Genomic DNA, 7432 nt, shown 5'->3' with positions numbered 1-7432 from the left:
ACCCTCAAAATACTCTTGCAGGACAAACTGTTTCACTGTCCTGGGCACCCATTAGACTGACACTGCTCACGAGTTATACTGCTATCCATCATCCAGGTCACTTCAGTGTGGTGGGGACAGGCTGCAGTTGGTTCTGATGCACCAAGAAATAGATTGGGGTTATTCCTCCCAGGTGTGTTGAATATAAGGTCTGGTTTTCCTTCCAGTTAACTCAAAAGTTTGGACTGTCTGGCTTCAGAAACAGTGTGGTTTTGAATCATTTTCCTGCGTGTAAGTCATTACTGTGTAAGGATAGTAAAAGATAGGAAACCAGAAGGAAAAGTACAGTTTTTCTCAATAAGAAAGGCATGATAGGTGGCTGCTTGACAGAAGGGGAGGAGATTGTGGGTGACGAACAGTTGGACAAACTTCAAGAGCTGCAAAATGAAGCCTTGAGCTGTGCTGAGCATGAAGTAAGGAACTGCAGCCAAGTAACAGTTTAACAGGAACGGAAGGGACCAGGGGTGTCCCTACCTGGTATAATATAGATGCTTTCCTCTTGTTTGGAGATCATACTGAATACAGCAAAACTCTGGGAATACTTTGACTACAAGCTGTCCAAAGAATGTGGGTCTTTTGGCCTGTCTGGGACCAGTGCCATTGTCTCCATTACTGAGACCGGAGCTAGCTGTGTGCAGTCACTGGGAGACTCGGAAAGGAAGGGGTGAAGGTACAACGTGTGCTGTGGGCTGGGTTCCTCCACATCTGGAATCGAATCCCTGCAGTAGCAATCTCAGTAAGAAGGCAGCAAGGAATCAGGCTAGTAGGTCAGGATGGGAACAGCTGTGCTGAGATAAAAGAGGAATCTGTGGGATGATTGTGACAAGTCTTCCCTGGAGATTCTCTTTGGCGTAATCCGGGGCAGACATTATGTGTTATACTGCCCTACTCAGGAAGAAGGCACAAGAGCCAAAGCGCTTTGTCATTTTGTGACATGAAGTTTTCTATGTCTTTAAGATTCATTTCGTATTTTTCATCACTCCCCTAATAGCCTCTGTCTTCCTGACTGCTCTTGGCACAGGGGACAGGTAAAGAGTTTACTGGGGTAAGAAGTACTAATGTGCTGATTATATCATCTTGCCCAGGCATCACATGAGCAGCTGTGATTCTTCTAGCTGGCAGCTGAACACACACGTCTGTCTTTGTGTTTTTCAGGTACCCAGAGGGGTGAGATGCAGCCCTCTGACCTTGCAGCCACCATACTGCCAGTCAAACTGCCAGCAGTCTGAGTAGGAGGATGCTGTTGAGGAACCCTGGGAAAGACAAAACAGGACGGTGAGAAACTGCTACGTAAGTGTAGTCCTGGCTGTGATTAGGCTTCAGCAGGATTTAATGCATTGGTATAGGTATTAGCCGCATTTCAGGCTGCCCATCATCCTAGTGTCTCGGCACTAGCAGTTAATATATACACAAATATATACTCCAATATAATAAAGGGGGTTTTTAGACATCCTAAGCAAGGACAGGCACTGCATGAAATACTGCCAAATTGTTTTAGTGATTCCCTGGAAGCAGCTTGCTGACAATGATCCCTCGTCATTGCAAGTTCAGTTTTTATGACTGACGCTCATCTTGTCTCTACAAGCTGCAGTTGCTACAGCAAAGTGGTGGAAGAGCATGTCTTATAGTGGCAGGGACCTGAACGATTTAGGTTTTTCAGAGCCATGACCAAGATTACATATGACAGACAGAGAGGAATGAATCGGCAGCCATCAGTAAGCACAGTCTTGGTATAACAAGGTTTAGTCAACTTGTCCTTGAAGAAAGCCCAACAAGTTTGCAGCTTGCAGATGGCTCCAGGCAGAACCTCTGTAAACCATTTAAGCACAGGGGCAACAAAGACCTGGGTGATGCGTGAGAAAAGCATGCAGCAAGCTGATGATGGGATAAGTGTTTCTGGCCTACTGCCTGAGAGCCCAGAGCAGAAGTAAGGAAGCGAATCCAGGGGAGCTCTGGGATCAGAGTAATCAACAAGGCAGATCTCATTAATTAAAGATGACGTTTTCAGAAAACATGCTCCTTCTAGTTAGCTTTGCTTTTATCTAGGCAGAGGTTATTCCCGTTGGAGATATCTGCATCCCTCCCTTTGCCAGATAGTCAGAGACCACTGGCCTTTTTTCATGTCACTTTCTATAGTGATTGCCATTTTTTTTTTTCCTCCTCAGGAAAATAGTTCCCAGTCTGAAATTTCTGCTCAGTCTCAGGCACCTGCTTAGAACTATTAATCTTTAAAAATGTGCAGGAGCCAGACACCAGCTGAGGTGGGGTGGGTGGCTTCAGATGACTGTCTGCACCCTCCAAGCATCAAACACGCAGAGACCTCTCTGCTGTGTTTGCATCCCTGTCTCTGAGGCACTGACTTTTGTCAGCGGAGCTCAGTCATCTCCTCAGCAAGCCTTTTGCCTTTGTGTGGATTCACTCCTCCAATCTGCTGCTGAATTGCTTTGTTTGAACAACCCAGCTGCATCATGCTGATACTTTCATGTGGTTTCTTTTCCCAGTAATGGAGTGGAACCAGGTAAATTATATCTGAAAAGGGGAGGAAAAGAGGGCTCCCTGCACAGCATCTGCTGCAGAGTCTGTCCCTCCACATGCACTGTATGGCCCTCACCCTGCCAGCCTTGGAGTTGCTTAGCGCTAATAAAGGAGGGGTTTCCTCCTTTTTACCGCAAGACTGAAAAATATGTTCTGTCTAGTTCTGGAGAAAATGTTACTCCTCTGAAATTTCCAGCCTTTCTTTGCTGCCTGTACTCAGTTCTGGGCAGAGATTGAGGAAATCTGAGATGACCCAGGAGAGAGAACAGCAGAGACCTCTGCCTAAACTGTTTGAATAGCTAATACCCTTTCCAAATACTGGCACCTGGGAATCCTTTAATGACTTGGATGGTGCTTTGGGTAGACTGAATATCTCCTTTCAGAAACAAAGACTTACCATTATTATTTATTTGTCTGACTTAAATCTTACAAGCAGTTAGAAAGTAACCCTTTCTTGTATTATATTCCTGGCCCTGTGCTAGGTACCACGAGGCCAAAGTGTCCTCTCATTTACTCTGATTTAACGACAAGGGTAAGTCTATATTAGGGCAGATACTTCAGATTTACATCAAATTTTCAAAGAGCAGAATTTGTCCCTATTCCTTTAGTAAAATCTTAAACACACACTGATCATTCAGAAGGGAATTATATGTGAAAAATTCCAAATACTAAATGGATGCGTGCCTCCAACATAGCTAATGAAAAGCTAAGGAATTATTTGTAACTGAGAGGAGAAGGGTTGTCACTGAAAGAAGTAATAGACCACCCTGTCAAATTCATTTTATCCTCTGTGTTGGGCAATTGTTTTAATCAGCTGAACCTTTATTGACATTTCTTTATTGACAGAGCTCCGGTAGGAGAAATTTTTCTTTCTTGTCTGCTTAGAGACTCCTACTTGATCTAAAGAGAGAATGCAGTCTGTGGTTTCATGGGCATGCATGAAGACTTCTCTTAATAACCCAAGTTACGATCTTTTGACATTTATTTCCTACCTCTCTCCTTCTTGCCTTGATTTGTTTATAATTGTCTGCATCACTCCCAAAACCAGATTAACTCTATAAAATCATAATTTGTAGGCTTGATCCACACAGCTCCTTGCAGACTCCAGCCTTTCTTGGTTTGCTCTCTTTTCAAGTTTTTGGTCTTTAAGTAAGTGAAAGTATTCAGAGCAAAAAAAGCGAGCAAGTAAATGCTGCAACTTTACAAATTTTCCTTTACGTAAGCCTGGTTTACACCTGTAAACTGCAAGGGTGGAGGGTCACTCTGGGTTTGTTCAGCACCTAGGAGAATTAATCCTCCCCCCAGTCTCACTTGTGGCCTTTAGTCTGTATGAGAATACAAGTGGTGTCACACATAATAATGACTACCAATTCGCTTTCCTGCTGTTAGATGTGCCTTTAGTTCTGCTGGCCTCTACCTCTGAATTTCCTGCAACACAGTAACCTTGAGCTTGGCCAGCAAGGGCTGGAGGTCATTGTAGATCTGAACTAGGGAAGTTTCCTCAACAACAATAGGAGAAATCACATGCCCAAGCCCCCACCGTGAGTTTGTCAATGCAGCAGCACAGCACTATGCCAATGGAAAATGGGGTGGGTCTCACACAGTCAGTTGTTCAGGCTTTATAGCCAGCCACAGGGCAATTTCATGCTCACAGCAACCTTTGAGGCATAGAGGCACACTGGAACTGTGAGTCGTGGGACCGTTTTCCAGCTCAGAGGCCCAGATGCGCACTGCAGTCACATCCTGGTTGCTTGACAGGATGCAGCCTGGATGTGTAATGGTCTGCCTTCTCTTCCCTGCCATGCTTCCAGCTTTCCATTCAAAAGAAAACTGGGACTGAGGGCAGGGGAGTGGGTGTTGTGGTGGACTACTGGTTTAGACAGCCATAGTGTGTCTTACAGTTCACCTCAGACTAGTAACAACACATTGCAAAGCTTGGCCTGGCACAGTAGAATCGCTGTGGGATGGGCTGTTGCCAACTTCTGAGCACCTGAGACATGCAGACTTCGACTGCGGTGGTGCTTGTGAACCAAATTTCCTTTCCCAGAGAACCACCACGAGGCAACTTCAAGCACCATTTTTTTTACAGCTACTTTTACACTACCAGCAGGGATGAGTTAAGGTGTAATTATTTTGGGAGAGCGAGAGAGCTGTTTGGGCCAGTACTGACTGATCTGGATGCCTAGTTCTAGGACTTAAGTGGGTCTCTCTGTACAAATGCCTAATCAGTTTCAAAATACGAAACAACTTAATGTTTCCTTCTCATTTGGTCATAGCTTTATTTTTGCCCCTGTTAACCCAGAATCACATCTTGGCAGCTTGAGTTCATTTATCTTTGAACTGATGGGCCACAGCTGTATGAACTTGGCTGAGGGTAGGTGAAAGCTGCAGCCTATTTCAAAACATTATCTACTTGATGTAAGCAGAAATAGGAGCTCAAGTGGGCTGTTAGATGTGTGTATTGCTGAATGGTTAGAAGAATTGTGCTGTGAAAATATCTGAAATCAGAAACAGTATCTGGGTTAAGATACAGGTTTTGTGACAGCCAGAGGCTACTAGTTGAAAGCTAGGTCTGGCAGAAGTCAGTAGCAAAGCTTTCGTTGATTTTGCTGGATCAGGATTTCATCTGTGGAGTGCAAATGAGGAGCCAATGGAACGGCAGTAGCAGAAATGGCAGTAAAAGAGTTGGTAAAGTTGGGTATGATGCTGGATGTTTTTTTCCTAACATCTTCTCACTTTGCAGGATAGGGACCTGTCTTACGGGTTTATGTGCTCCGCCGGGTCCCAGCTGCTGTGCCATGGAGGCAGGAAAGCCTTTGAGGCACAGAGCTGCCCACACCAACTACCCAGAAGACAGAAAAAGAAATTTGTCCTCTTTCCTGGGAACCAGTGGTTCTCAAAACAAATGAACACTCGCTTGGTTTGCTTTTGCTTAAACAGAGATTCAGGCTTGAATCAGAATTAGTCAAAGCAAAAGCTGTTTGCTCTTTGATCATTAATCTTTAACAGGAACCTGAAAACAGTGGATGGTAGGGATAATGCTCTAGCAGAGATGGTGCATTAGTCTGCCTCCAGGGTCTGAGATAGGCTGATGTATTTGAGTGTTAACTCCTTGATCTCAGGGAAAAATATTGCTGCAGACTGTAGGAAAAGGATCTGGTTAGCCATATTTACAAATAAGCCTTCTAAGAGGAGACAATAGATTTGCCAATCTTTTTTTTTTTTTTAAAGGCCTGTCATCATTGGTGCAGTTCAGTCCTATAATGGGACTGTTAGAAGAATTAGGATTTTCTTTCTTAAGTAGGGGATCTGTGAAGGGAAGGAGGAGTTGCTGTCTTTTATTGCTTTCCGTTTGGAGTAGTTACTTGAGCTTGATTTGCTTCCCAAATTTTCAGGCTCCATCACACTTAGGGCATGCCTACCACAGCATCAGTGTTTAACTGCAGCGTAGCAACTTTATTTAAACTCTTAACAAGGATGAAGTAACAGCAAGACAGACTTCAGGAAGGCCAGTCAAGTCTAGTCAGGGGCTTGAGCAAGCTTGTTAGACCACACTGCAGCTGGCATCCCAATGACTTGGAGCTAGATGAGTCTGCTGGTGTAGCATTCCCTTCTCCAACTGCATTTTAAATAAGAAACATCTTGCGGATCCTTCTGCAAAGTCCTGATGTATAACAGGGCACTCCACATGCTGGACAGGTCCAGAATTGCTCCTTTTTCAGGGCTCTCCAGTGGCCCCAGATCACCCTGAAGTTTTTGGCTCTGTGCTTTTTAAGCAAATGAAACCCAAACCCACGCAGGAAGCTCTGCACAAAAAGCTCATTTTCATGCTGGCATGTTCCAGGGGCTGGTGTGGTCCCATCACTGGCTAAAGGAGGTAGATGGAGGGACAGAAAGGGAAGAAAAGGAGAGCCTGATATGGGGAGGTTTGAATTTGAGTGCCAGGTGGGTGATTGACAGCTGGCAGAGGGAAAAGTAGGGAAAGAGATGTCTCTCAGCTATACCAGTGTCCCTCAGACCTCACCAGCAAGGGATACTGAGAGGGGAACAGAGCAGGAAAGCTGGTGTGGTAAGAGTTAGTAACTGCAAAACCTGCACAAAAACACCCACTTGGTGCCACAAGGGAGAAGGATATGGCAGAAGTACAGGCTGGGCTTGGACAAGCAGACAGGAGGTGCTACCCCTGTACTGCCCTGGTTTGTCACACTTGCTTTACTGAGCACTGCTAGCCTGGGCAGGCTGGCACCTCCTACCAAACGATGGGTCATGCCTCTGTCTTAGCACCATTTCCTCGTGTTGTGCTTACAGCAACACTCAGAGCCTCCCCTCCCCCTGAACACTGCGTTAAGCTTTTCCCTTCCCGAGCAAAGAATGGATACTAACCTATGCCCAAGTGCCACAGCTTTAGCTCTGCGGCTTAGCTCTGCCTTCAGCCCCGGCACAGCATGATCCTGCCGACTATGTATGTTCTCAGGTTGCTAAATCCGCTCTTTGAAGAGGCTCAGGCAGCACCAGGGCTCGCAGTGTCACAGCTCTGCTAGCTTGCCCAGTGCATCCAGCTCACCCTGCCTTATCCCTCTCAGCCCCTTACTGTGACTCCTTGTGCCTCCCTCCCACCTGGTCAGGCAGCTGGGGAGGGCTGCTTGCCCCTGAGGAGGGACCAGGCTGGACGACTTCCATCATGGCCATCCTGTGGACCATTGGAGGTGCTCAGCTGTGTGCACCTGCACAGTGCCCAGTTCCCAGTCCCCTTGGGTCCCTCCAGCAAAGCCCTTCCAGCCCACAGCTTGCTCCTGGTTCACCTGGACACCTCATCAGCCACTGCCATGAGGCTCTGCCAGTGTTGTGCTATGGTACA

Source organism: Falco peregrinus, unplaced genomic scaffold (genome assembly GCF_023634155.1).
Source record: "Falco peregrinus isolate bFalPer1 unplaced genomic scaffold, bFalPer1.pri scaffold_35, whole genome shotgun sequence".
NCBI lineage: Eukaryota > Metazoa > Chordata > Aves > Falconiformes > Falconidae > Falco > Falco peregrinus.
This window is presented reverse-complemented; position numbering follows the sequence as displayed.